Raw genomic sequence first — 27,590 nt, 5'->3', positions numbered from 1 at the left:
TGATAGATTGAGAGGAAGTATTTAACTATCAAACTTTGTATATAGTATAGTAGTTGAATGTCTTCTGTAGGCTGTTGCAGAATAAATAAATGGATGAATGAATGAATGAATGAATGACTCTATGTATACACTCCCAACAATGTCTCATTAGTCATTTCTTTTTGTAGACACACAGTGTAGCTGGTGTTCCCATGATATGGGACTTTTCTATTATGATGCTGACAGTTTGCACTTTGCTCTCCTTCCTTCATGCTGTCTGCCTTTCCTCCATGTGTCTATGTATACGTTCAAGACCATGGCCTAATAGTGCTTAATCAATTCTGATCTGGGTTAGACTTTAAATGCTGGCTATGCCATTTAAGAAACTTGTTACCTAATAAAAAATGGAAAAACATTGTGAACTAACCAGTACCCCGGAGCTCTTGACTCTAGCTGCATATGTATCAAAAGATGGCCTAGGCGGCCATCACTGGAAAGAGAGGCCCATTGGACAGGCAAACTTTATATGCCCCAGTACAGGGGAACGCCAGGGCCAAAAAAGGGGAGTGAGTGGGTAGGGGAGTGGGGGTGGGTGGCTATGGGGGACTTTTGGTATAGCATTGGAAATGTAAATGAGCTAAATACCTAATAAAAAATGGAAAAAAAAAAAAAAAGAAACTTGTTACCTGGAGTAAAACTGAAATTCCCAGCTTTCTAGAACCTTTAGACCTTTTTTTTTCCCCTAAACTGAGCAAAACAAATAATGTCTACTGTGTGGAATTGATTTGAACATTCAAATAGATAGAAAATCCTTCATCTTGGGTCACTATGTAATTCAGCATGTGAAGATGCCTGTTGCCAAAACAAAAACAAAAACAAACAAACAAACAAACCAAATATGCTTATTGCCAAGTCTGATGACCTGATTTAGATCCCCAGGACCGACCATGATGGAGGGAGAGTTCACAAATGTGTAATACACACACATGTACACACAGATGTACACATACACAAACACACTAAATAATTTTCTTACTTTAGTGCCTAATTTTATATCTTACTCCTTGCCTTATCTACGACATTATTTATATTATTACTAGCACACAGTGTATGTAGGGAGTGTAAAATACATTTCCATATTTCTTGCTCTCCTGTAGCTCATGATATAAAGGGGATCAGGAGGGAAGCTGCAGGGAACAATAACAGGAAAGTGATACAGAACAGAGAGCAACACAGCACAGTTTCAAAGCTATATTGGAGTCATTAATTCAAAGAAGGCTTCCTGGAGGAAGTGGTGTTTAAACATAACATGTCAATGATCAAAAGTCAACCAGGGAAGCATGCAGTTTTGGAAGTTAGATAGATTTCTCAGTAACTTTTAGGCAAAATAGAACAAGATTCCATCAAAATAGGGAGCTGAAGAGAGGTGCAGAGAATAACTTTGACAATAAAGTTATTAAACTCATGAAATTAAGGAAAGATCTGAAAGCTAAATTGCATCTCTCACAGTTATTCCATATGGCCTCAGAAGGAACTCATGATTATAGCACCTGTCTTTACTAATGCCCCAATAATGATACCAATTAGGGAAAGAGAAACAAACTCATCACTTGCTGCTCTACACATCCACAGCCTCTCCATCTGCACCCTGCTTCCACTACTTTTCTTAACAGCATCGGTCAGTAAATCTCAGTCTCTGACAGCTTCTCTGGATTTCCCCCCTATATGATGGTTAGTTTTAGCTGTCAATTTGACACAACCTAGAATTACCTGGGTAAGGAATCTCAGTGAGCTACTGTCTAAATTAGTTTAGTAAGAAGTTATGTCTTGAGATGTTATGAGATGGAAAAACCTTTTCACTGTGGGTGGAACCATTCCCTAGGCAGAGGTTGCTAGACTGTATGAAAGCAAAGAAAGCAGGCTGAGCACTAGCATTCATTTCCCCAATACTCTCTGCTCTTCTTCATGATGAATGCAGCATGGCCAGTTATCCTGATCTCCCTCCACTGTGACTTCCCTGCTATGATGGACTATTACCTGGAACTGTGAGCTGTAATGACCCCTTCTTCTCTACATTTATTTTGTTGGGTTATTTTATCACAATAGGACAAGAAACTAAGACGACTGATAAGCATCCATCTTCTCCACGAGTATCATTATGAAACTAGACTTCATTATGTTATGTCTACTTCCATTATGACCTATCCCTTTCCAGTCTTTATATCATTACCATTTCTGAACTTACCTGGCCACGTGACTGATGTCCCCATTCAGCTCATTCCCTCTGTCTTCTGTCCCAAGTACAGATCAGTGATTAGAGGGCCCATGATCTCAGTTGCATTTACATTTTTTATTTTTGTTGCTTCTTTAAACATGACTGTTAATTTGGTCCAAACTGGTCTCGAGATTATCTTCTTCCAGCCTCAACCTTCTCTTCCTGAATAGTAAGATTACAGTGGTGCACTACTATACATGTCTCAATAATTCTTAAAACCAATAGTTGGCCTTTTTTTGTTTTTGTTTTTCATTTGTTTTTTTTTTTTTTTTTTTTTTTTTTTTGGTCAAGGATTAAATAGTGAGTTTTTCAGGTTTTGTGGACCTTCCCTGAGGCTCTCTGTAGCTACTCACTTTTGCACTGCAATAAAGAGCTAGCTGAGGACAAAAAAAATAAAGATTAGCAGATACTGGGGCTATGGTCCAATAGCACTGTTGACAACAGGCAGAAACTAGTCTTCAGATTTTGGAGTTTTGCTGTTGTTATTTTATTTTTGCTTTGTTTTAATGTGATATCTCTCTCTGTCTGTCTCTATCTCTTTCTCTCTGTCTCTCTCTATTTCTCTCTGTCTCTCTTTCTTTCTCTCTCTGTCTCTGTCTGTCTGTCTTTCTGTCTCTGTCTCTCTCTCTCACTCTCTCTCGTGTGTGTGTGTGTGTGTGTGTGTGAGTGTCTGTGTGTCTGTGTTTGTGTGTGTGCACTACAGGATCTGGTTTCAATATAAAGTTTTACATGGTTATCTACACTCATATTCGTGGGTTTTCAGAACAGATAGTTTGTTTAATTACTGTATTAGTCAGGGTTCTCTAGTGTCACAGAAGTTATGGAATGTCTCTCTATATTATGGGAATTTTTTGTGATGACTTACAGTCTATAGTCCAACTAACTTAACAATGCTCAGCTGTGAATGGGAAGTCCAAGGATCTAGTAGTTGCTCAGTCCCACTAGGCTAGTTGTTTCACCTGGTCTTCTGTAGAAGTAGGTTCCAACAGATGGGCTGGCAAGTAAATTAGAACAGGCAAAAAAGGTGACTCTTCCTTCTTCCAATGTCCTTATATAGGACTCCAGAAGAAGGTATGGCCCACATTAAATATGTGTACCACCACGTCTGAACTGGGACTTGCTTTGTCTCAGGGATGACCTTGAACTCTGAGATCTCCTTGCCTCAGTCTCCTAGGATTAAAGGCCTGTACCACCTTGCCTAGGCCTAAGCTTTTCATGGCCACAATGCCTCAAGATCTCCATGCCAAGATCTAGCTCAGAAACTTGTATCATCCAGCCTCAAGGTCTGGATCACAGGTGAGCCCTCCAATTCTGGATTTCAATTCAATCTAGATATAGTCACTTTGACAACCAGAAATAGCCATTACAATGATCCTTCTCCCAAGCCCTGTTTTTATTTTTTGCTATTGAATGTTGCTATGTGAGTATGACTGGGCTACTAGTCACTGTGTAGTTCAGTATGGACTGTAACACATGGGAACCCTAATGCCTCAGTCTCTGGGGGGCTGGGATTATAGCCATGAACACATAGCCTAACTCATTCTGCTTTAGTGCAAACTTCTTAGCATTACCTTAGATTTGCTCTTTGTGTTTTCCAGAGTGTTGACCTTGGCCAACAATGAATCACCTTCAGTATCTCTTTTCACTTACAGCTTAAACACATCTCTTCTGTATATGTGTGTCCCTGAATGTACGTTCCAGATTCCTGCCTCCCTAGGCAGTTCTTTTATACATGTCCAGTTTGGGTGTCTCTTCTGTTAAAGGTGACTGATGGTTTAGGTTTGTCGCCAAGATCAGCTCTATCTCACCAGACTCTCCTTCCCATCACTAAGCCTATCAACACAGTGAGAGAGAGGAAGCCCTTGCATGCTGTTGCTTCTCCCAGTGGAACTCATTATGGAAGAGACTTGTCACTATGACCGAGAGACTGCAGCTTTCATTTTTTTTCTTTTACTTTAACCCTCACCACATCACTCATTGAGAAGTTGGGGGACTTCATCCTCTTGAGTACGGATAAGCATTGTAATTGCTCTGGTCACAAAGTACAGCAAAAGCAAGTCTGTATCAGTTTCCAACCTCAGACATAAGGGATTTTTAGCTTCCATGTTCAGCCTCTCAGGTAGGAGCTCTCTCAGAGCCCTAGCATATGAAGAGTCAAACTGGTTTGGATCTATCTGTTTCAACCAAGATGCTAGATGTTGGTGCACAAGCCAACAACATTATCAGTATTCCATGCTCAACAAAGTACCAGCTAGATTTTTAAGGTAAATTCATCTCATAATGGCCTACTTTGCTTACCTGCATAATCATGAGACTAAAAACTGTTGTTTCCAAAAACTACAATCCTTGAGACTAGTTCCTAACATGATGATAAATGAATAGAACAAATGTTTCTTGGTGAGTCAGACTGCTCATCATAATTCTTTCTTTAGCCAAGGTGGTGTTCTAATTCCTATTTGTATCAGTTACATTCCTCCATGTAAAAAACTACCTGGACAAAGCCCTTCAGGAAGGAAGGGTTTATTTGAGCTCACAGTTTAAGAATAACATCTCTCATGGCAGGGGCATCATGGGAGGAGTATGAGAGCACTGGTTATAGTACATCCATAATACAGAAGTAGAGATGTGAATTTTGTGCCCAGCCATTATACTCCATTATATTCAGTTTGAGCCCCCAATCCTTAGAATGGTATTCATCACAATTAGAGTGGGTCTTCCCACCTCTCTTAATCCAAGGAAGGAAGTTTCTCACAGGCATGCTTAGAGGGATATGTAAATGGTGTTGGTCCTCCCCATTTGACAATTCTATATTAATTATCACAGCATCTGTTTTGCTTTTACTCTTCCTTTTACCTTCATATTAATACTTTCTTAAACTCTTCCCTTATTTCCTACCAAGGTCCTTAATTTTTGTTTGTCCTGTGAAGTCTTTTCAGATTCCTTAAGGCTGCCATTCGCTGATTCTTGGTTCTTGAACGTCTCCAAGTACACAGTTCATGTTTGTGGCAAGTGTCTTGTTTTGAGAATTGCCTGCTGATGCACCTACTTCTCCACTAGACTCTGATTTTTCAGGAGTAGAGCGCATGCTTTCAATTAATAGTTGCATAAGAACTCATTATTGTTGTTCCACTTATAGGGTTGCAGACCCTGTTAGCTCCTTGGGTACTTTCTCTAGCTCCTCCATTGGGGGTCCTGTGTTCCATCTAATAGCTGACTGTGAGCATCCACTTATGTGTTTGCTAGGCCCTGGCATAGTCTCACAAGAGACAGCCATATCTGGGTCCTTTCAGCAAAATCTTGCTAGTGTATGCAATGGTGTCAGCGTTTGGAAGCTGATTATGGGATGGATTCCCAGGTGTGGCAGTCTCTGGATGGTCCATCCTTTCGTCTCAGCTCCAAACTTTGTCTCTGTAACTCCTTCCATGGGTGTTTTGTTCCCAATTCTACTAACCAGTACCCCTAGAGCTCGTGTCTCTAGCCTCATATGTAGCAGAAGATGTCCTTGTCGGCCATCATTGGAAAGAGAGGCCCCTTGGTCTTGCAAACTTTATATGCCCCAGTACAGGGGAATGCCAGGGCCAAGAAGTGGGAGTGGGTGGGTAGGGGAGCAGGGGCAAGGGGGAGCATACAGGGGACTTTAGGGATAGCATTTGAAATGTAAATGAAGAAAATACCTAATAAAAATTGGGAAAAAAAGAACTCATTATTGGACGAGTACATGTGACAGATGAGATTTATACTCTAATAGCTGACCAAACAAATTGAAGTTATCGCAAGAAATTTAATAATTAATTGACAAATCTCATCCAAAATTTCTTATTCCCCACCTATAAAAGGTAAGTTCAGGTAATTCTCTACATATAGCATAGATCAGAGACAGTAAGGAGGCTGGGTTTTGCTGTGCTAATAAGTGAATACTAACTCTTGGAGGTGTGAGATCAGAACTGTGTGCTTCTCACTCAAGGCCCAACCAGAGCACACTTGGCACCCTCCCTGGGAACTTCCCTGCAGGTCCTTCAAGTGTGAGGTGGCTCTCCTACAGCTCTCCCACATCGAAGGAACTTTCCTTCTTGCCCAAGGGGAGGGAGGAAAAATGTGGAATGTGCGCACACCGAATTCCTGGTACACAGAAATTTATCATTTCTCACATTCTCTTGCGCAAGCATTTAATTACATGGCTTCTACCCAGAAGTAGAGAAAACAGGAAAACTTAGTCTTTCTGTTCACCCAAAATATTTCATTTCCAGTAGAGAACAGCTGATCACACAGCTGTTTTTGTAAGATAAAACTAAGGTCTTATGTAGTATTTGGATATATGTCCATATTGCACTGTCATACCCTACTTCATAAATATATGTGGAAATCCAATGTATAACAACTTTACTCTTTGCATGGAACATTTATGTGATATCAAATGGTTCTGATTCTTTGATGATCAAAGCCAGAATCCAAATCAATTTTTTGTTTTGTATTGGTTTTTGGTTTTTGGTTTTGTTTGTTCCAGGGTAAGCAGCATGGGTGTTCTATACACTCTGTCTCCATATCTAAAAACCAAGGGTAAGGATGATAATAGCACCTCATAGTGTCTGGGAAGAGATAATAAATGGACAATACATACTTCTCTAGAAAATTCTAAGAGTTCAAATACTGTGGATTAATTCCTGACAAGGTGTGCAATTTTTATTATTTTTGGGATGGAGCACAAGCAAATGAGTCTGAGAGTTTGGAGTCTGAGAGTCCAGATGATTAAAATGAAAGAAGCCTGTTTTGTTTGTTCTGCTGATCTGCCTCAGGCCCTAAATGAAAATATCAATGATGAGCTTCTATTGTCTCGCTTATGATGATGCAAATGGTGATTCTCTTTGTGATGTTGAGTGAAGAATTTCTGTAGCACCAAAGAGCCAGTCAGATGGGTGAGAGTTAGATCTATGCTTTGTCGTGTTTGAGGAATAGCTGTGCTCAGTGAGAGTTCAAGGGAGACTCTGTTTTAACAAATGTACAGAAAAACTTTTGAGTGATTGGCGCATCAATGGAAGTTGAGCTGCTTTTGTATCTTGTTTCCCAGGAGAAGCTCTAATGTGATAGTGATGTGTTGTCAAAACACAGAGTAACAGGAAGTGTGATAAGCAAAGAGAGGAGATCAGGGAAGGCCACTGAACCAAGTATGATATCCGAGTCCCTAAAGAGTGACCTTGGTTCAATCCCACAAGGCAGTCTTGGTAAGAGGGAAGGTCATGCTTGGTTTTTGCATCAAGATAAGTATTCTCCAGCAATTTTATTTGCCATTTCCCATTGGCTAAGCCCTGGGGAGAGGATGGCTTACATTCCCATGGACAATGTCTCATTGTGCTGTAGTCCTGTAGGCAGTTGGTACGAGGTCCTCAGGGATACCTCTAATTAATGTAAGACATGCTAGAAGTTAACAGATGTGAAAGCTATAAATGGGAGCTTTGGAAACATCAGTAGAAACCAGAAACTGTGAGCTTTGCTCTGTCTGTACTGACATCTCATTTCTTCAAAGAGTCAGGCCTATCGTGGCCAGTGATGATGTTGGTATCTTAATACCTGCTTTGATTCTGGGTGTCGATCAGTAGGTTCATGTGTTCTCTCATGTGAGGTGCTCCTGAGCTCTGCCCACCAAAGCTGCCACTGGGCCCTGCTTGCCTGCTCAGTTCACAACTTTGGCCCTGCTTGCCTCATCTGACATGTTGCTACCTCCTTCTTTGACAACCTGCATGCTCTCTCACACAAACGGCTTAACTGCCTGCTCCTGTGCACGCAAGGGAGCCTCTCCTTCTCTCCCTCTCTCCCTCTCTCCCTCTCTCCCTCTCTCCCTCTCTCCCTCTCTCCCTCTCTCCCTCTCTCCCTCTCTCCCTCTGTCCCTCTCTCCCTCTCTCCCTCTCTCCCTCTCTCCCTCTCTCCCTCTCTCCCTCTCTTCGTCTCTCCCTCTCTCCATCTCTCCCTCTCTCCCTCTCTCCCTCTCTCCCTCTCTCCCTTTCTCCCTCTCTCCCTCTCTCCCTCTCTCCCTCTCTCCCTCTCTCCCTCTCTCTCTCTGCAGAATGATGTATAGACCTAGGAAGTTTACATTGACATGTCTTACATCTGCTCCTGGAGGTATTGCAGGTGTGGCTGCTGTGTCACATGTGCTTCAGTAGGAGGCAAAGATGATAGGAGTTATGTCTACACACAGTGTTTGAACTTATGAACATCTGAATTAGTAACCTAACACTCCCTGGGGGGTGGGGTGGGGGTGGGGGAGAGAGCCTGAGATGACCACCATTCCTGTACCATGCAGGACTAGATGAGCTCCCAGAACAAATAGCAAGCTCGAAGAACCCCACGTGACACTACTGACCCAGGGCTGGTATAAGCCTAAGAGACACGACCCTCCCAAGGGGCCACTTGTGACACCAAACAAGCATCATGGAACCTGTTCAGGGAGCCAGCCTGAGATGACCACCAGTTTAGAGCAACACATTCCTGAGGGATCGCGTTATGCCCAAGATGACCTCCACCCAGTGCCATAGTGCAGAAGCTGGCCATAGCACTCCAGGGACCATTCCTGAAATGACCCCAGACACACAGAGACCCAGAGTGCCACTAAGAGGAGCAAGTAAGTGGAGGAGAAATGGAAGAGAAAGAGACACAGAAGGATGTGGGTACAATGAAGAGAGACAGAACTCAAAGGTAGTAAGGAACAGCCTGGTGTGAGTAGCTGGGGATGTCCTGGTCTGTGTTGCCACTGGGGTCCACATCTGGTTATGTGGCCCTGCATGAATGAACGGGGGTCTGTTACTATCAAAGGTCAGGCAGATGGCAATGGTCTGAGCTGCTGCCAAGGTACATGTTGATGTCTGAGAGCTCTTCAGAGCTGGTCCCACTGCTCACCTGGGCATTGTTAGAGAGCTGACCCTGAAACCTCTATAACAAGCAAGCTGACCCTGTCCCTAGCCAGCTACAGTACTATGGAGAGTGGGCCCCACACATTGTGTGAGTTGTGGTTGAACCAGCGCAAGGGTAAGAGCATGGGAGAGCTGGCTCTGTTACTTGTCTACCATGTAGTTGCGTAGATGATGGAGAAATACTCTCCTCCTGTCTCTTCTCTCACCAGCTGGGAGATCTGGCCTTGGGATCACAAGAACTGGAGATTTGTACTTGCCCCTTCCCTGCTACAGCATTCAGGAGAGCAGGCCCCACACCTTGCCTGGGTACCACAGTAGAGCTGGCCCTGGACATGCAAGTTGCAAATGAGCTGGCCCAAGAGTAGAGATGCAGGAAATTCAGCCCTGCTTCTTGCCTGATGTGTTGTAGTGGGATGACAGACAGACACCCTCATCATCTGCCTTGTCCCTCATCACCTATGGCAGGTGGGAGAGTTGATCCTAGCATCATGAGTGTTGGAGAATTGGCCGTGTCCCTCACAGGCAGTGACATTCTTAGACAATGCCCTTCACCTCACCTTGGCAGCAGAGCAGAGCTGGTCCTAGTTGCAGGACTTGCTGGTGAGCAGGCCCTAAAGGGCACGAGATTGGGAAAGCCAGCTCAGATAACTCTCAAGCTTTAATACCTACCCCAACATCTACCCCATAGATGAAGTGCTGGAGTGCATGAAAGGGCCAGTCCTACAAATCCAAAACTACAGAACCTTCATGACATGGGGAAACAACAGAATATCTTAGAGGAGACCCAGGGAGGATCCAGTAGTGATAGATCAGCAAAAGCCAGAGGTCTTGTATCATACCAAGATGGCATCACAATGAATCTCTCTCTGCAAGCAGACAAGTGTGGACAAAAGTGGGGCATACTGTGCCACACTACTGCTTACACAATGAGATTGTTTTTTTCTCTGTTGTCGGTGAGGCATTCATTGCAAGGGTGGTGGAGGGCTAACAGGAGGAAAGGGGAGATGGATGGGACTGGGGTACATGTTGTGAAATTCACAAAGAACAAAGAAAATATTTTTTTTAAGTATTACAAGAAAGTGTTGGGTATATAAATCGAAGAAGAGGTTATATCATCTCTGATTACAAACATGAGTTTATGTATGGGAAAACATAATGATGCTTTCAGAAACTTGTTAGAAATAAAAATGAACTTAATAAGATTACAAGGTATAGAGTAGAAATACAAAAATCAATTTTATTTTCAATTTTAAACTTCATTTATTTGTGTATGTGAGAGTATATTGGTATGAGTGTATTTGAGGTACATGTGGAGGGTAGAGGGCAGCTTTTAGGAATGAGGTTTTTCATTCTGCCACTTGGACCTCGGTCTTGAACTCAGGTAAACAGACTTGTTATCAAGTGCTTTTATCTGCTGAGCCATCTCTCTGGCTTTATAATAGAACAATATCAAAAATTTTAAAGAAATAAGCTAACAAAGTAGCCTATTCAAAATAGTTACTCAAAGCTATGAGACAGTAGAATAAAATTTCCTGGGGAAGGGAATGTTTTCTTTATGCAAGTTACAAAATTCTGATGAAAGGAACTGGAGGGAATGCAGAAAATAGAATGCATCGTTTCCTTGTAGATTAGAAGGCCTACATGTTGAGTACTTATAACATAAACTGGTCAACACAATTTGTGGTATTCCTCTCAAAAATATCCATTATATTCTCCATAAAAGTGAAAATAAACACTTCCAAAATTTAAATGGGATCCTGAAAGTTCCCCAAAAGCTAAAGCACTCCTGAGCAAAAACCTCAAAGTTAAGAATTATTATCACCTGACTTTAGGACATAGGACAGAATAACAGTACCCCAAATGCATATTAACAGCCTAAAAATCAGTACCCAGACCAATGGAGCAAGACAGAAAGCTCAGAGATAAACCCACACATGGAAAACAAGTGGATTATACACAAAGCAGCAAGGGCCACACTGAGCAAAGGAAATTCTTTTCAAAAATAGTATTTTATGTACACAGCTGTCTAATTACAGTAAAAACTAAGTTTCTGTCATCATGCATAATAAATAAATACATAAATACATGAATAGATTAATATAAATAGATTCATATGTACCAAAGACCTCAAGGTAAGTCCTAAATCCTGTGAGGCTACTCAAAGAAAACACAAGAAAAATGTGTTTAGAGGTTGGTGTTGGCTTTTGGGATGATATGTTTCCCAAAATACACAAAGCATGCATGCATATATATATATATATATATATATATATATATACATATATATACATATACAAACATATATGTGTATATATACATACATATATACACACACATACACACACATACACACAAATATATATATATATATATATATATATATATATATATATATATATATATCACTATAGCCCATAAATATGTAAAACTGATAGGTATGTCAATCACAAATTTACAGTACACTAAAATAAATAAAGCATTGCACTTATGGAAATATATCTCCTAAAACTATAACTCTGGACTACAGTTGAATTATCTTCACTGTGTCTTCTCTATGGAAGTCAACAGCTCTGGGTATACACAGACTTGGCTTCTTATCCCTGATCTTCACTACTTTGATTGCAGAATCTTCAACCAATCATCCTCAACCATTACCCTGCAGTGAATTCTTCTGTAAAATAGAGCCAATGATATTTATCCATGGGATCTGATAAGGTTTACATCTGAATTACAGCAGTCTCCACACAAACACTGCCCAACCCAATGCTGTTGTGTGGTAAGCCGCCCTCACATTCGCCGTTGCAAGATGGCGCTGACATCCTGTGTTCTAAGTGGTAAACAAATAATCTGCGCATGTGCCAAGGGTAGTTCTCCACCCCATGTGCTCTGCCTTCCCCGTGATGACAACTCGGCCGATGGGCTGCAGCCAATCAGGGAGTGACACGTCCTAGGCGGAGGATAATTCTCCTTAAAAGGGACGGGTTTCACCATTCTCTCTCTTGCTCTCTGGCTCCTGAAGATGTAAGCAATAAAGCTTTGCCGCAGAAGATTCCGGTTTGTTGCGTCTTTCCTGGCTGGTCGCGAACGCGTGTAAGACTGTTGCTCTTATTGCATAGGGACAAAATTTAAGGCAGGAAGATAACCATGTCTGTCAAGTTGCAGAGAAAGAATGGAGATCCTCTTTGCTGTATAGCCCAGACTCTTCCTTTAACACAGTGATTCTCAACCTTCCCAGTGCTGCAACTCTTTAACACAGTTCCTCATGTTGTGGTGACCTGCAAATTTTGTTGATACTTCATAACTGTAATTTTGCTATTGGTATAAATCATAATGTAAATCTATGTGTTTTCTGAGAGTCCTACATGACCACTGTGAAAGGATCCTTTGACCACCAAATGGATTGTAACCCACAGGTTGACAACCGCTGTTCTAGCGCAATGTCTAATACATTATGTCTTATAGAAGATAATGTGACTGGTACACAGCTATAATGTTAGAGTTCTGGATATCGAGGCAACTAAAAAGTCCCTATTACTGTTTTTTTGTTGTTGTTGTCTGAGCACTCTACTTTCTAGTAGTTTGAACTTTAAAAGGCCTTCTGTTCTCTGTGCTTCATTTCTCTCTGCTGTATAGAGCATCAGGATATTTGGCCACAGAGCTTCAATTCCCTGTTGTATGAGGAGACAGAGAGAAATGCCCAGAAGTCTTAAAAGTAACAAGGGAACAGTGTGCCATGCACCTATCCTGATGCTAGCAATCAGACATGGCCTTGATGCAGGTTGGATGCCCATCTTTTAGTTTCTGCTTGGAAATGGAGTTTATTTCTTTTGAAGGCTCTTTTCAACCACGAGACCTGGGTTTGGTAAGTGGGAACTCTAATGAAGGTTAGAGGTACTGAGCATGTGAGAAAGGAAAAGCGACCAGAGTCAAGTGGAAAAACCATGCAGTGAGCGCCTCTTCCCAGGAGCTCTGGAAGGTTACAATGCCAGAGTTGAATAGCTCTTTGAAATACTTCACTAAATTACTCTGTTGGGTACCCCTTATTAAGTAATCTGCTTCAGAAAGTTCTTTATTCCACAGACTGGCAAAACCTCACCATTTCATTATGCTGGGGGCTTGGTGCTGTCTCTTTTGAGAGATTTGTCTGCCTGGAGAGTGGTCTGTATTACCTTTCTTGTTGGGCCTTGATAAGTGTCCCCATATGAGGGGAAAACAATTTGTGCAACTCTTCCAGTCAATTGGAGGTAAAACCGTGGGACCGAACAAAGACCAGTTTCATCCCACAGCGCCAATTTGCCCTTATCAAGTGCAACAGAGAAAATGTGGTGGTGGTGGTGTGCATTGCCATGAGAATAGGAAAGCACTCTAACAAGATGAGAAAACAGTTATTGGACTCGTTTTATCAACTGAGAGCTAGCTCTGTGGTAATTTTCAGACAATTATGCTATGTTAGGATTGCCTTGCCATATGGCAAGACATTGATCATTTTGCTTCGATGTTAATTTAAAAGGTTGTGTGAATGTTTGCTTGTTTTGTTAATAAAATTTTCATTTTGCTGTTCTGAGTCTATCATGGAATGTGTGAGCACTGACAGATTTTTTTTTATTAAAAATCATTAGCGTTTGTACAATAAGAATCTACTGCATGAATCCAATATGTTAGAACTTTTAAAGAAACTTATGGGAGGAGATGCCCTTGGTCTTGCGAAGATCGTATGCCCCAGTACAGGGGAATGCCAGTGTCAGGAAGCAAGAGTGGGTGTGTTGGGAAGCAGGGCAGAGAGAGGGTATAGGGGGCTTTGTGGATAGCATTTGAAATGTAAATGAAGAAAATATCTAATAAAGAAAAAAAAGAAAAAGAAAAAAGAAACTTGAGGAATCTCAAAGTGCCATTGTCACATCCCCTAACAAGAAAGGATCTCAGAGGCTGAATATTTCCTAATTTGCTGGTTCCAAGGTCAAAGCAGTAAGGTTAGTATCCAGTAGGTCATCCATCACTTCAGAATCATCTTCTGCTGATATGTATTTCTGTGCAGGGACTCTGACCTTTCTAAAAGGATTTCTAGTAGGGATCCTGTGGCAAGCTACAGAACACATACTCAGTATCTCTGCCAAGCCAGTAGGAAGTATAGCTGAAACCATAAGATAAAGTCCAGCTCATCTTCTGAGTCCTGACACAAGTGAATATGTGTACAAGAAACCCACCAATGGTATGTAAAGAAGTTATATTGAGGCTAAATCACACACTAAGATATGTCGTTAGTACATCATGCTTCACAGAACTTGCAGGAGTTTGTGTTAGCACCTAAGTCTCCTGAAGGGAATGGAGTATGCAATTAGGGATTTTCATCCCTGGACTTGACCAAGCAGCCTCACTGACAACTGCCTTTAGAAACTGGGCTTTCCTGGATAGTTTCCTCATTGGCAAGGAAGTCCCTTGTAGGATATAATGTTTAAAGCACAGACTTGGATCCAATCCATTCTCTTTTTAAACATGCAAACCCCCAAACTTACAGAAATGAAATAGCTCACAAAAGAGGAAAAAAAAATCTTTGTCCGGTGGGGACATCTTATTTTGCCACTCTCAGTTCCTTTGACAGAGTTACCCCACCAAGAAGAAGACCTCATCTATAGATGTTTAGATGCGATTAACTCTACATTTCAGATGATTTTGGAAGCTGGGGGTGTACAATAGATGGGAAATATATGATTTTCTACAAAAGAGTCTGGAACTTGGGGTAGAAGATGTCTAAGTATTGGTAAAAAATGTTCTAGAGACATTGTTACTCACATTTGAGTCTTTGTTTTATACTATTTGATAATTAATATCAAAACTTGTTGTTTGTTACCACTGTCTCTGTGTTAATTGCTATAGTTTTGCCCATAGCAAATCATTTTGCACCATTGGAAAAATATCTTTTTAGAATGTAAATCTGAGTGTGTGACTCACCAGCATGAAACCTGCTTTACATATGGGGTGGTAAACACTAACTCACACCTAATGCCCTCTAGCTTGACATCCTATAGTTCCTCCCTGGATGAACATGTTCTGACTGTAACATTTATGTTTCCCTCCACAGTTCTATCCTTACATTTTGCATAGACTCCTCAGTATGATAAATCCCCTTTGTTTGCAAGATGTTATGCCTCTTCAACTGGAAAATATATGCTTCATGACTTCCCTTAAGAACCACCTACATCAAAAGCATTCTTTAAAATAATCATCCATCATGGGTTAGATAATAGTCTCTAAGATTTGTTTATCCAGAACTTGCTATATTCGATCTGAATCCACACCCATGACTGCATCTCCAGATAGTGAGTTCTTTTTTTTTTTTTTTTTTTAGAGCAGGACTTATTTTATATTTTTCTCAATTCCTATAAAATCTTCCAAATGGACTGCTTATGTGTAAGATGATCAAAAAATGTTTGTTGAACTTAAACATTTCAATTTTTTATTTAAGTTATTAGCTGAACCTCTTTGGCTAGAAGAATGTTTAAGTCCCTATAAATGGAAGCCAAATTGTGGATTCAGTAAGGGTATGACATAGGATTTTGTAATTTAGGATAGAAGGTTCAGTGGGGACATCACAGCTCCCTTCTCTTTGGGAGCACGATTCTCTCATGCTTAAGCGCCTTCTGAATTCCTTCTCTGATGTTTCTCTGAGGCTCACCTTTGTTACCTGCAAATATAGGTGGAAGTACTGGTTCTCACTATAGCTCAGTTTCAGGGTAGCACACCAGCTCCATGCAAAACTACTGAATCCCAATTCAAAAGAGAAATTGATTTTGAAATGTTATCCAATGGTGGTTAGTGGCGTGCTCAGCTACAAATGAGACAGCTATATCATACCCATTTCACAAAGGGCTCAGGCATGATTTTCAGCAGAAGTCAGGAGGACTAAAAGAGTGAGAAGAAAGTTAAGGAAGAGCTGAACAAACAGTGTCTTCTGGAAATTATATAGCCATGTACCCATGAATTCACAACAGCTATGGTTACTTGCATAAAAACAAGGCAGTCAGCATTCTAGGATAGAAGGGGAACCATAAAACCCGACCTATGGCTCAGAAGCTACCTGCAGGTGATGGCTTCAGAGAAATGGTCAGTTTTCTTTAAGAGTGTGGTTCCTCAGTAAGATGAGACCCTACATGTTAGTATAAGAACTCTACAAATTGGATTCTATGGTGTGTGTGTATATCTATCTCTGTGTGTGTGCAGGCATGCATGCATGCATATGTATGTATGTGTGTATGTGTGTATGTATGTATGTATGTGTGTATGTATGTATGTATGTATGTATGTATATGTATGTATGTATGTATGTATGTATGTATGTATGTATACAAAGTAGGAAAGGTGGGTTAGAGCTAAGAGACTGGGGTAAGGAAAAAATGGACATGAAAAAAGTACAATTTATGCATGTATGGAATTCTTGAGGAATTAGTAAAAGCATTTTATTAAAAGAAAGAAGAAAGGGTCTATGTTCAAGGATAACTCACATACAATTCAAAATTATTAAACACTTTCTTTTCAAAGCAAATGAATAAGTAAATCCATTAAGGAACAACAACTCAGCGTATGGGAGGGTAGTAGAGACTAATGCAAATCCTACATCTACCCATCCAATATGTCATCTCAAAGAGCAGAGTTTGTGAGTTGCCCAGAGATCTTAAAAGTTACAGTCCTAAAGGTGAAGAATCAACTTTATTAGGCACCTCATTTCCTGCTGCTAGTCCATAAATTCCCCACAGAATATTGGTTTCACAGGACTTCCACAGTGGGGAGGAGATAAACAGAATGCTCCAGTCCAGGAAGTTTGAAAAACGCTCAGTTAAAAAACTTCAGATCATGCGTTTGTTACCACCAAACTTCCCAATGACTTCAGCATGCAAATGTGATTAATGGAATGGAAAAAAAAAAAAGAGGCCACCAATTACTGGAGTCTCTGCATCTGTATGGCCAGGGAAACATTCTCCCCAAGATCCATCTCGAAGCAGTGGAGTTCTATGAAATATTCTTGTAGAACACTGAAGTAGTCTAATGCTAATTATCACATCTAAATGGCAATGAATATGTTATACACCACCACTTGGTAGGAATGCTGCTTCCTGGACTGTATTTAGGAGTCTTTCAGGGACTATAAATTCCTTCCCTTCTCTTTTCTCTTCCCAGTAGGTATGAATCTTGATTTCCCCAGTGACCATTGTTCCCGTGGAATTTTCTTTCTTCATTTCATTTTAGGCTTAATTAAATGGCTGCTATGGCTTTTAACAGATTCAACTTAGGATGTACACACAAGCTCTTCATGAATAGTTGTTTCAGCAAGTGGAAATAGGCTGGTAAAACAAAAGCAACAGTTGTTCCCAAGGTCACAGCACAACATGTTTCTATGATGTCTATGCTACTGATAGAAGCAGAATCATTTTATCTGTTTTTCTCTGAAGTATTTTCTGGGCTGTAGGCCCTGGTCTGGCAGCCTATTGTAGATACCTAAATAAGTAAAATCAGAATTTTACTTCAAGTAGCTCAAATTTTAGTGGAAGAAACACCTGTCTCATATCAGGGGATAACTTTGGAATGGCATCAATGCTTAGCTGATGCAAATACACACTTGATGCAGATGAAGGCAGAATTTACAAGTAATGTTTTAGGAAACATTCACTCAAAAGAACTGGGAGCTAGTTTTGATGAAAGGGTTAGTATTCTTGAGGAAATTAGGAAAACATTTATACATGAGCAAAAAGAAGGGTCAAGAAAATCAAGAGGTTTGCTAATGATTGATTGACAAGCTGAAACCATGAGTCAAGGGTTGGGCATTTAGGACCCATAGCCAGTGGATTAGTAGACAATCAGTGGAGAAGATAGAGAAGAAAAAAATTTCATTAAAATATGATAAAATAAAACAAAAAAAAACCCTCTCAGATAGTCAGCAGAAATTCTTTAAAAATGCTAATGTCATTGGTTCAAGTTTATGCTTCCATACCAGGGTCTTGAGTAGACATAATAGGGCCCCAAAACTGATAATATGAGATAGCATACAGTATTTCCATTACTTTCAAGAAAAAAACAGATTTACTTCTTTGAAATTGTGTAAGCTACCATTATTCTATGAATGAGCATATTTTTAGGAAAAATACTTCAAAACTAAAGAATAAAACAATAAATAGGAAGTCAAAGGCATCTTTGGCTGACAATTGGTTTGTAAACAGTTGTACTGGACTTTCCTTCAAGAAAAAAATCCACTGGGAATAAGGAGACCTGTGATTCATAGTGAATTGCAAGACTAAGCCACTGTGGCACATTGCAGCTATCACTCTGCTCTGTGACTGCCTGGAGTTAGGGGCTCAGTGTTTGATTAAAAGATCCTGTGAGTGATTTCAGAGAACCCAAGTCTATGCAATGCACAATGAGGCTTGACAGACACTTACCACTGTGTCTCCTTACCACACTGGCAATGCACATGTTCCATGCGGGAGTTCTTCTGAATGGAAGCTACTTGGTGTCTGTATTGACATAACTAGCCAAGGATAGGGAAGAGGAAAGAATCAGGTAAGAGTAGAACACTATGCTGTCATCTTTCCAAATACGAAAATCAGGATTGAAATCAGGATTCATCTTCTGAGGCCCCCTTTTCCCTTCTAGAGATGCTATGCTTGACAAATGCACTTCCCTTGTTGGTTATATTTCTGTATAAATTTCATGACTGCATCATGCACATAGATGTAGACTCAACCATGACCCTGAGTCTGGTAAATTCTTCACTCCTATGGGGACCTGGATTTAAGGACACACTGAAAATGAGTGGAAGGTGTTAGCATGTCATGACTTGCCCTGGGGTTACCACATAGCAAGACTTAGGTGTCAGTAGGCATTCCATTCTTACAGCTCACATAACCCTATGCCAGAGACTGGATGCAGAGTCCAGCACACTGCAGCCTTGAGAATATCTTTGTCTCTCCTAGGCGACAGTGAATGGAGTTCCAGAAAGCCCAGCCCTACTCAAATTGCTGGCCTACAGAAGCAATGAGATAATAAAAGCTTGCTGGAAATGGCTAAATTTAGGATAATTTAATACAAAGCAATATACAATTAGCACGCAAGCATCTCCTGAATAGTTATATCCCTGAGATGAAAATCTTCAACATATTTTCGGCAATAAATATGCTAATTAAAGGAAAATGCATATTTTAAATATATAAGAACAAAGTACACAATGTGTATACGAAATTGTAAAAGAAAGAAAACTAAAATTTATAAGACAGCAATGCCAAGTTATGTAAATAGGAGGTTGGTGTGCAAGGCTCAAAAGCCATCTCATAGAGTACTAGAGACCTCTTTATTAGTGTTGCTTACTAACTTCACTAACATCAGTTCATTGAGAGGTATGGACTTTCCATTCACCTTGTGTCAGCTTTGTGATACTTTCAGAATTCCACAAATGTTCTGAAGAACGATTTCTTTGGTTGTACAACAGGCAAAATATTGTCATCTTCGGATAATTTTCCAAATATAAGTGAACCAGGACACCAGCTGAGAGCCAGTGTCTTCTGTAACTTACAAGCAAGATACATCTGTGAAGCCTCAGCAATAGAGATGAGTAAGCATAACCTTGCACAATAACAGCACCAGTTGACCTGCCACTGTGGAAGGGGTAAGTCTCATGAGGCCCTGTGCCTAACTAAAGACCTATAGAACTGCTGAAAGAATGAGGATTTGTCTTTTACAGGGATAAGTCTCCTAGTAGGTTACACAACACTGAGTGGTCAGCCCTAAAATCATGTATATATGAGAAACCCTAAATCAACTTAGTAGGTCATATATTGATATGCATGCATGCATACATAAATACATACATACATACATGAAATACACACATATATATGCATATATACATAACAATTAAAGTGGAAGAGATCACAAATTTAAAAGGGAATAGAGGGGGCCATAGAAGTAATTAGAGATGGGAGGGTATGGGGTGAATATCTTGTAAACACAGTACTTATATATGAAAGTCACAAAATAATTATACAATGGGAAGAAAAGGAAGAAAAAGATTTACTGTGAAAGCCCTCAGTGATGACAATGACGATGGCAGTGCTGTTGAAATTTTGATCCCTGATTGTGGACCAAGTGTTGTGTGAAGTGATTTTGTGCTCTTGAAATCCGCACACTGCCCACAATGCACCTCCATGGAATGGTTCCTGGAGGGCTCTTTTACTTGCTGAAGATCATACAGTTATTTGGTAGTGACAGAGTAAGAGTTCAAATAAAGCTCTTCACTATTGCCCAGCTCCCCTCTTCTTGTCAGTGCTGCATAAAAATGAGACCTGGTGGCTTTCCTGCAGCATGCTTTAAAGTGCATTGGAATGCTTATTTGTCTCAGCCAGGTTCAAGGCTGTCTATGGGATCAATCAGAGTTTGCTAAGGGGCTGTGGTCAGGACCCCATTTCTCTAGGTTCATAACAACTCATCAAACACCATTCCAGGTCAGCTGGGGCTGCCTGTCTGTAGTAATGACAAAAATCCATGGCTTCAGTTTCTTAATTAACTAAATACAATGAAGTCTATAAATTGATCAGAGCAGGATCTCCTATGGAATTAATTAGAAAATTGTGAGGAAGGACTTGATGATTAACCCAAACTTCATAAGCCTACTGAGAATTCTTCAGAAGTCCCAAATAAAACACAGTTCTACTTTAAAAATCAATTTAGCATGTGGTACTTCTTCCTGCCCGAGAGAAACTGTCTGCAGACAAATAAGAGAGGGGCATGAACTGGGAGATGAAGGCATATCCATGGGAGTAGTCCAAGGGGCTGGAGCCCTTTACGTTTCTGCTCTTGACACACTGGAGATGATAATTGCCCCATAATGGCACTTCTATTACATTGGTTAAGCCTATGCCTTGGTGACAGTGCATTTAAAAGCACAACTAGAACAAAATGCAATTAACTATTTTATTTTGTGTTCATAAATGCAAATTAGAGAGCTGATATAATTATGTCAAAAACAGAGGTTAATAAGTAGCCGTTGGGCTATAATTATCTGTCTGCTCCTAGAGAAAGGAGATTTGGAGTCTACATTAACAGGGTAAGAGGAGAGGGCTATGTGTCAGTCACAGGCTTCTAGGTTTATGTTTGTTTTCTAAGTGAATCTGGTGATCTCTGCCCCAAGAAAGTCTCTTCTTGCAGGTAGGAACTCAAGACTCAGAACAAAGTCATGTGTCTAAATCCACAATAAGTACCCCTGGATCCTACCTGGCATGTGCTGTCACTCCAAAGTTCTCAGCCCTTTCCTTTCCTTCATCTTGTTTTATCCTTATTTGGGCTTTAGGATATATAATTTCAGGATGTAGTAGTATCTGGATTCAGATACAGATATAAGAAAAATTATTAAAGTTTATTTTTGTATCATGTAATCTTAACTAAGAATATACCTCACCAGTGAAGGTTAACTAACAAAAATCATAAGCTGTGTAAATAAGCAAATTAGCTGATGTTCATAATTTGAATTATCTACCAATAATTCAAAACACCAACCTACAAGCTTGCTAATATGTAGTCTTCAAAATTAGGAACTATCACAATCAATTTGTGGTTGGGAGAACATAGTTAATTGTGGTATATTACTATGTTGGAGTATTGAACAATGGATGAAAACAGTGTACTCTAAATGCACCTTTATAATTTTACATATAATAAGAAAATCTATTTAACAAGAAAATTTTGAAGGGAACCAATCCAAGACTTTATGGGACTTTACATCAAGACTCTGCCCAGCTTCACAGTTTTTTACTTTTACACTGAAACCCTTATGCTTTAAGAAGAAAGTACAGTCGAGCCCCAGGCTACCTTGCCAGCAGAGTCTTGCCCAACACCCGCAAGGGCCCACACGGGACTCCCCACGGGATCCTAAGACCTCTGGTGAGTGGAACACAGCGCCTGCCCCAATCCAATCTCGCGGAACCTGAGACTGCGGTACATAGGGAAGCAGGCTACCCGGGCCTGATCTGGGGCACAAGTCCCTTCTGCTCGACTCGAGCCCTGGGCTACCTTGCCAGCAGAGTCTTGCCCAACACCCGCAAGGGCCCACACGGGACTCCCCACGGGATCCTAAGACCTCTGGTGAGTGGAACACAGTGCCTGCCCCAATCCAATCGTGCAGAACCTGAGACTGCGGTACATAGGGAAGCAGGCTACCCGGGCTTGATCTGGGGCACAAACCCCTTCCACTCCACTCGAGCCCAGGGCTACCTTGCCAGCTGAGTCGCCTGACACCCGCAAGGGCCCACACAGGATTCCACACGTGATCCTAAGACCTCTAGTGAGTGGAACACAACTTCTGCCAGGAGTCTGGTTCGAACACCAGATATCTGGGTACCTGCCTTGCAAGAAGAGAGCTTGCCTGCAGAGAATACTCTGCCCACTGAAACTAAGGAGAGTGCTACCCTCCAGGCCTGCTTATAGAGGCTAACAGAGTCACCTGAAGAACAAGCTCTTAACAGTGACAACTAAAACAGCTAGCTTCAGAGATTACCAGATGGCGAAAGGCAAACGTAAGAAATCCTACTAACAGAAATCAAGACCACTCACCATCATCAGAACGCAGCACTCCCACCCCACCTAGTCCTGGGCACCCCAACACAACCGAAAATCTAGACCCAGATTTAAAAACATTTCTCATGATGATGATAGAGGACATCAAGAAGGACTTTCATAAGTCACTTAAAGAATTACAGGAGAGCACTGCTAAAGAGTTACAGGCCCTTAAAGAAAAGCAGGAAAACACAGCCAAACAGGTAGAAATCATTAAAGAAAAACAGGAAAACACATCCAAACAGGTGATGGAAATGAACAAAACCATACTAGAACTAAAAGGGGAAGTAGACACAATAAAGAAAACCCAAAGCGAGGCAACGCTGGAGATAGAAACCCTAGGAAAGAGATCTGGAACCATAGATGCGAGCATCAGCAACAGAATACAAGAAATGGAAGAGAGAATCTCAGGTGCAGAAGATTCCATAGAGAACATCGACACAACAGTCAAAGAAAATACAAAATGCAAAAGGATCCTAACTCAAAACATCCAGGTAATCCAGGACACAATGAGAAGACCAAACCTACGGATAATAGGAATTGATGAGAATGAAGATTTTCAACTTAAAGGGCCAGCTAATATCTTCAACAAAATAATAGAAGAAAACTTCCCAAACATAAAAAAAGAGATGCCCATGATCATACAAGAAGCATACAGAACTCCAAATAGACTGGACCAGAAAAGAAATTCCTCCCGACACATAATAATCAGAACAACAAATGCACTAAATAAAGATAGAATATTAAAAGCAGTAAGGGAGAAAGGTCAAGTAACATATAAAGGAAGGCCTATCAGAATTACACCAGACTTTTCAACAGAGACTATGAAAGCCAGAAGAGCCTGGACAGATGTTATACAGACACTAAGAGAACACAAATGCCAGCCCAGGCTACTATACCCGGCCAAACTCTCAATTACCATAGATGGAGAAACCAAAGTATTCCACGACAAAACCAAATTCACACAATATCTTTCCACGAATCCAGCCCTTCAAAGGATAATAACAGAAAAGAAGCAATACAAGGACGGAAATCAGGCCCTAGAACAAGCAAGAAAGTAATCCCTCAACAAACCAAAAAGAAGACAGCCACAAGAACAGAATGCCAACTGTAACAACAAAAATAAAAGGGAGCAACAATTACTTTTCCTTAATATCTCTTAATATCAATGGACTCAATTCCCCAATAAAAAGACATAGACTAACAGACTGGCTACATAAACAGGACCCAACATTCTGCTGCTTACAGGAAACCCATCTCAGGGAAAAAGACAGACACTACCTCAGAGTGAAAGGCTGGAAAACAATTTTCCAAGCAAATGGACTGAAGAAACAAGCTGGAGTAGCCATTTTAATATCGGATAAAATCGACTTCCAACCCAAAGTTATCAAAAAAGACAAGGAGGGACACTTCATACTCATCAAAGGTAAAATCCTCCAAGAGGAACTCTCAATTCGGAATATCTACGCACCAAATGCAAGGGCAGCCACATTCATTAGAGACACTTTAGTAAAGCTCAAAGCATACATTGCACCTCACACAATAATAGTGGGAGACTTCAACACACCACTTTCTTCAAAGGACAGATCGTGGAAACAGAAACTAAACAGGGACACAGTGAAACTAACAGAAGTTATGAAACAAATGGACCTGACAGATATCTACAGAACATTTTATCCTAAAACAAAAGGATATACCTTCTCAGCACCTCACGGGACCTTCTCCAAAATTGACCATATAATTGGTCACAAAACAGGCCTCAATAGATACAAAAATATTGAAATTGTCCCATGTATCCTATCAGACCACCATGGCCTAAGACTGATCTTCAATAACAACATAAATAATGGAAAGCCAACATTCACGTGGAAACTGAATAACACTCTTCTCAATGATACCTTGGTCAAGGAAGGAATAAAGAAAGAAATTAAAGACTTTTTAGAGTTTAATGAAAATGAAGCCACAACGTACCCAAACCTATGGGACACAATGAAAGCATTTCTAAGAGGGAAACTCATAGCGCTGAGTGCCTCCAAGAAGAAACGGGAGACAGCACATACTAGCAGCTTGACAACACATCTAAAAGCCCTAGAAAAAAAGGAAGCAAATTCACCCAAGAGGAGTAGACGGCAGGAAATAATCAAACTCAGGGGTGAAATCAACCAAGTGGAAACAAGAAGAACTATTCAAAGAATTAACCAAACGAGGAGTTGGTTCTTTGAGAAAATCAACAAGATAGATAAACCCTTAGCTAGACTCACTAAAGGGCACAGGGACAAAATCCTAATTAACAAAATCAGAAATGAAAAGGGAGACATAACAACAGATCCTGAAGAAATCCAAAACACCATCAGATCCTTCTACAAAAGGCTATACTCAACAAAACTGGAAAACCTGGACGAAATGGACAAATTTCTGGACAGATACCAGGTACCAAAGTTGAATCAGGATCAAGTTGATTTCTAAACAGCCCCATATCACCTAAAGAAATAGAAGCAGTTATTAATAGTCTCCCAACCAAAAAAAGCCCAGGACCAGATGGGTTTAGTGCAGAGTTCTATCAGACCTTCAAAGAAGATCTAATTCCAATTCTGCACAAACTATTTCACAAAATAGAAGTAGAAGGTACTCTACCCAACTCATTTTATGAAGCCACTATTACTCTGATACCTAAACCACAGAAAGATCCAACAAAGATAGAGAACTTCAGACCAATTTCTCTTATGAATATCGATGCAAAAATCCTCAATAAAATTCTCGCTAACCGAATCCAAGAACACATTAAAGCAATCATCCATCCTGACCAAGTAGGTTTTATTCCAGGGATGCAGGGATGGTTTAATATACGAAAATCCATCAATGTAATCCATTATATAAACAAACTCAAAGACAAAAACCACATGATCATCTCATTAGATGCAGAAAAAGCATTTGACAAGATCCAACACCCATTCATGATAAAAGTGTTGGAAAGATCAGGAATTCAAGGCCCATACCTAAACATGATAAAAGCAATCTACAGCAAACCAGTAGCCAACATCAAAGTAAATGGAGAGAAGCTGGAAGCAATCCCACTAAAATCAGGGACTAGACAAGGCTGCCCACTTTCTCCCTACCTTTTCAACATAGTACTTGAAGTATTAGCCAGAGCAATTCGACAACAAAAGGAGATCAAGGGGATACAAATTGGAAAAGAGGAAGTCAAAATATCACTTTTTGCAGATGATATGATAGTATATATAAGTGACCCCAAAAATTCCACCAGAGAACTCCTAAACCTGATAAACAGCTTCGGTGAAGTAGCTGGATATAAAATAAACTCAAACAAGTCAATGGCCTTTCTCTACACAAAGAATAAACAGGCTGAGAAAGAAATTAGGGAAACAACACCCTTCTCAATAGTCACAAATAATATAAAATATCTTGGCGTGACTCTAACTAAGGAAGTGAAAGATCTGTATGATAAAAACTTCAAATCTCTGAAGAAAGAAATTAAGGAAGATCTCAGAAGATGGAAAGATCTCCCATGCTCATGGATTGGCAGGATCAACATTGTAAAAATGGCTATCTTGCCAAAAGCAATCTACAGATTCAATGCAATCCCCATCAAAATTCCAACTCAATTCTTCAACGAATTGGAAGGAGCAATTTGCAAATTTGTCTGGAATAACAAAAAACCTAGGATAGCAAAAAGTCTTCTCAAGGATAAAAGAACTTCTGGCGGAATCACCATGCCAGACCTAAAGCTTTACTACAGAGCAATTGTGATAAAAACTGCATGGTACTGGTATAGAGACAGACAAGTAGACCAATGGAATAGAATTGAAGACCCAGAAATGAACCCACACACCTATGGTCACTTGATCTTCGACAAGGGAGCTAAAACCATCCAGTGGAAGAAAGACAGCATTTTCAACAATTGGTGCTGGCACAACTGGTTGTTATCGTGTAGAAGAATGCGAATCGATCCATACTTATCTCCTTGTACTAAGGTCAAATCTAAGTGGATCAAGGAACTTCACATAAAACCAGAGACACTGAAACTTATAGAGGAGAAAGTGGGGAAAAGCCTTGAAGATATGGGCACAGGGGAAAAATTCCTGAACAGAACAGCAATGGCTTGTGCTGTAAGATCGAGAATTGACAAATGGGACCTAATGAAACTCCAAAGTTTCTGCAAGGCAAAAGACACTGTCAATAAGACAAAGAGACCACCAACAGATTGGGAAAGGATCTTTACCTATCCTAAATCAGATAGGGGACTAATATCCAACATATATAAAGAACTCAAGAAGGTGGACTTCAGAAAATCAAATAACCCCATTAAAAAATGGGGCTCAGAACTGAACAAAGAATTCTCACCTGAGGAATACCGAATGGCAGAGAAGCACTTGAAAAAATGTTCAACATCCTTAATCATCAGGGAAATGCAAATCAAAACAACCCTGAGATTCCACCTCACACCAGTCAGAATGGCTAAGATCAAAAATTCAGGTGACAGCAGATGCTGGCGTGGATGTGGAGAAAGAGGAACACTCCTCCATTGTTGGTGGGAGTGCAGGCTTGTACAACCACTCTGGAAATCAGTCTGGCGGTTCCTCAGAAAACTGGACATAGTACTACCGGAGGATCCAGCAATACCTCTCCTGGGCATATATCCAGAAGATGCCCCAACTGGTAAGAAGGACACATGCTCCACTATGTTCATAGCAGCCTTATTTATAATAGCCAGAAGCTGGAAAGAACCTAGATGCCCCTCAACAGAGGAATGGATACAGAAAATGTGGTACATCTACACAATGGAGTACTACTCAGCTATTAAAAAGAATGAATTTATGAAA

The 27,590-nt window shown here is 40.5% G+C and overlaps 1 long non-coding RNA gene and 1 other non-coding gene across 2 annotated transcripts in view; both read left to right on the top strand.

Annotated features, from left to right (window-relative positions):
• Window positions 1-27,590, top strand: part of 4930513D17Rik (RIKEN cDNA 4930513D17 gene) — a 141,826-nt gene that overhangs the window by 74,115 nt on the left and 40,121 nt on the right. Inside the window, exon 3 of the long non-coding RNA NR_045416.1 lies at window positions 19,631-19,807. This is a non-coding gene — a long non-coding RNA (RIKEN cDNA 4930513D17 gene). The remainder of the gene's footprint in view (window positions 1-19,630; window positions 19,808-27,590) is intronic.
• Gm25377 lies at window positions 8,356-8,484 on the top strand. The gene has a single exon (XR_003956094.1). It is a non-coding gene; the product is annotated as a small nucleolar RNA SNORA17 (small nucleolar RNA).

The sequence above is a fragment of the Mus musculus genome, chromosome 5, assembly GCF_000001635.26.
Source record: "Mus musculus strain C57BL/6J chromosome 5, GRCm38.p6 C57BL/6J".
Taxonomy (NCBI): domain Eukaryota; kingdom Metazoa; phylum Chordata; class Mammalia; order Rodentia; family Muridae; genus Mus; species Mus musculus.
The sequence above is the reverse complement of the archived record's forward strand: the minus strand, read 5'-3'. Positions and strand labels throughout refer to the sequence as shown.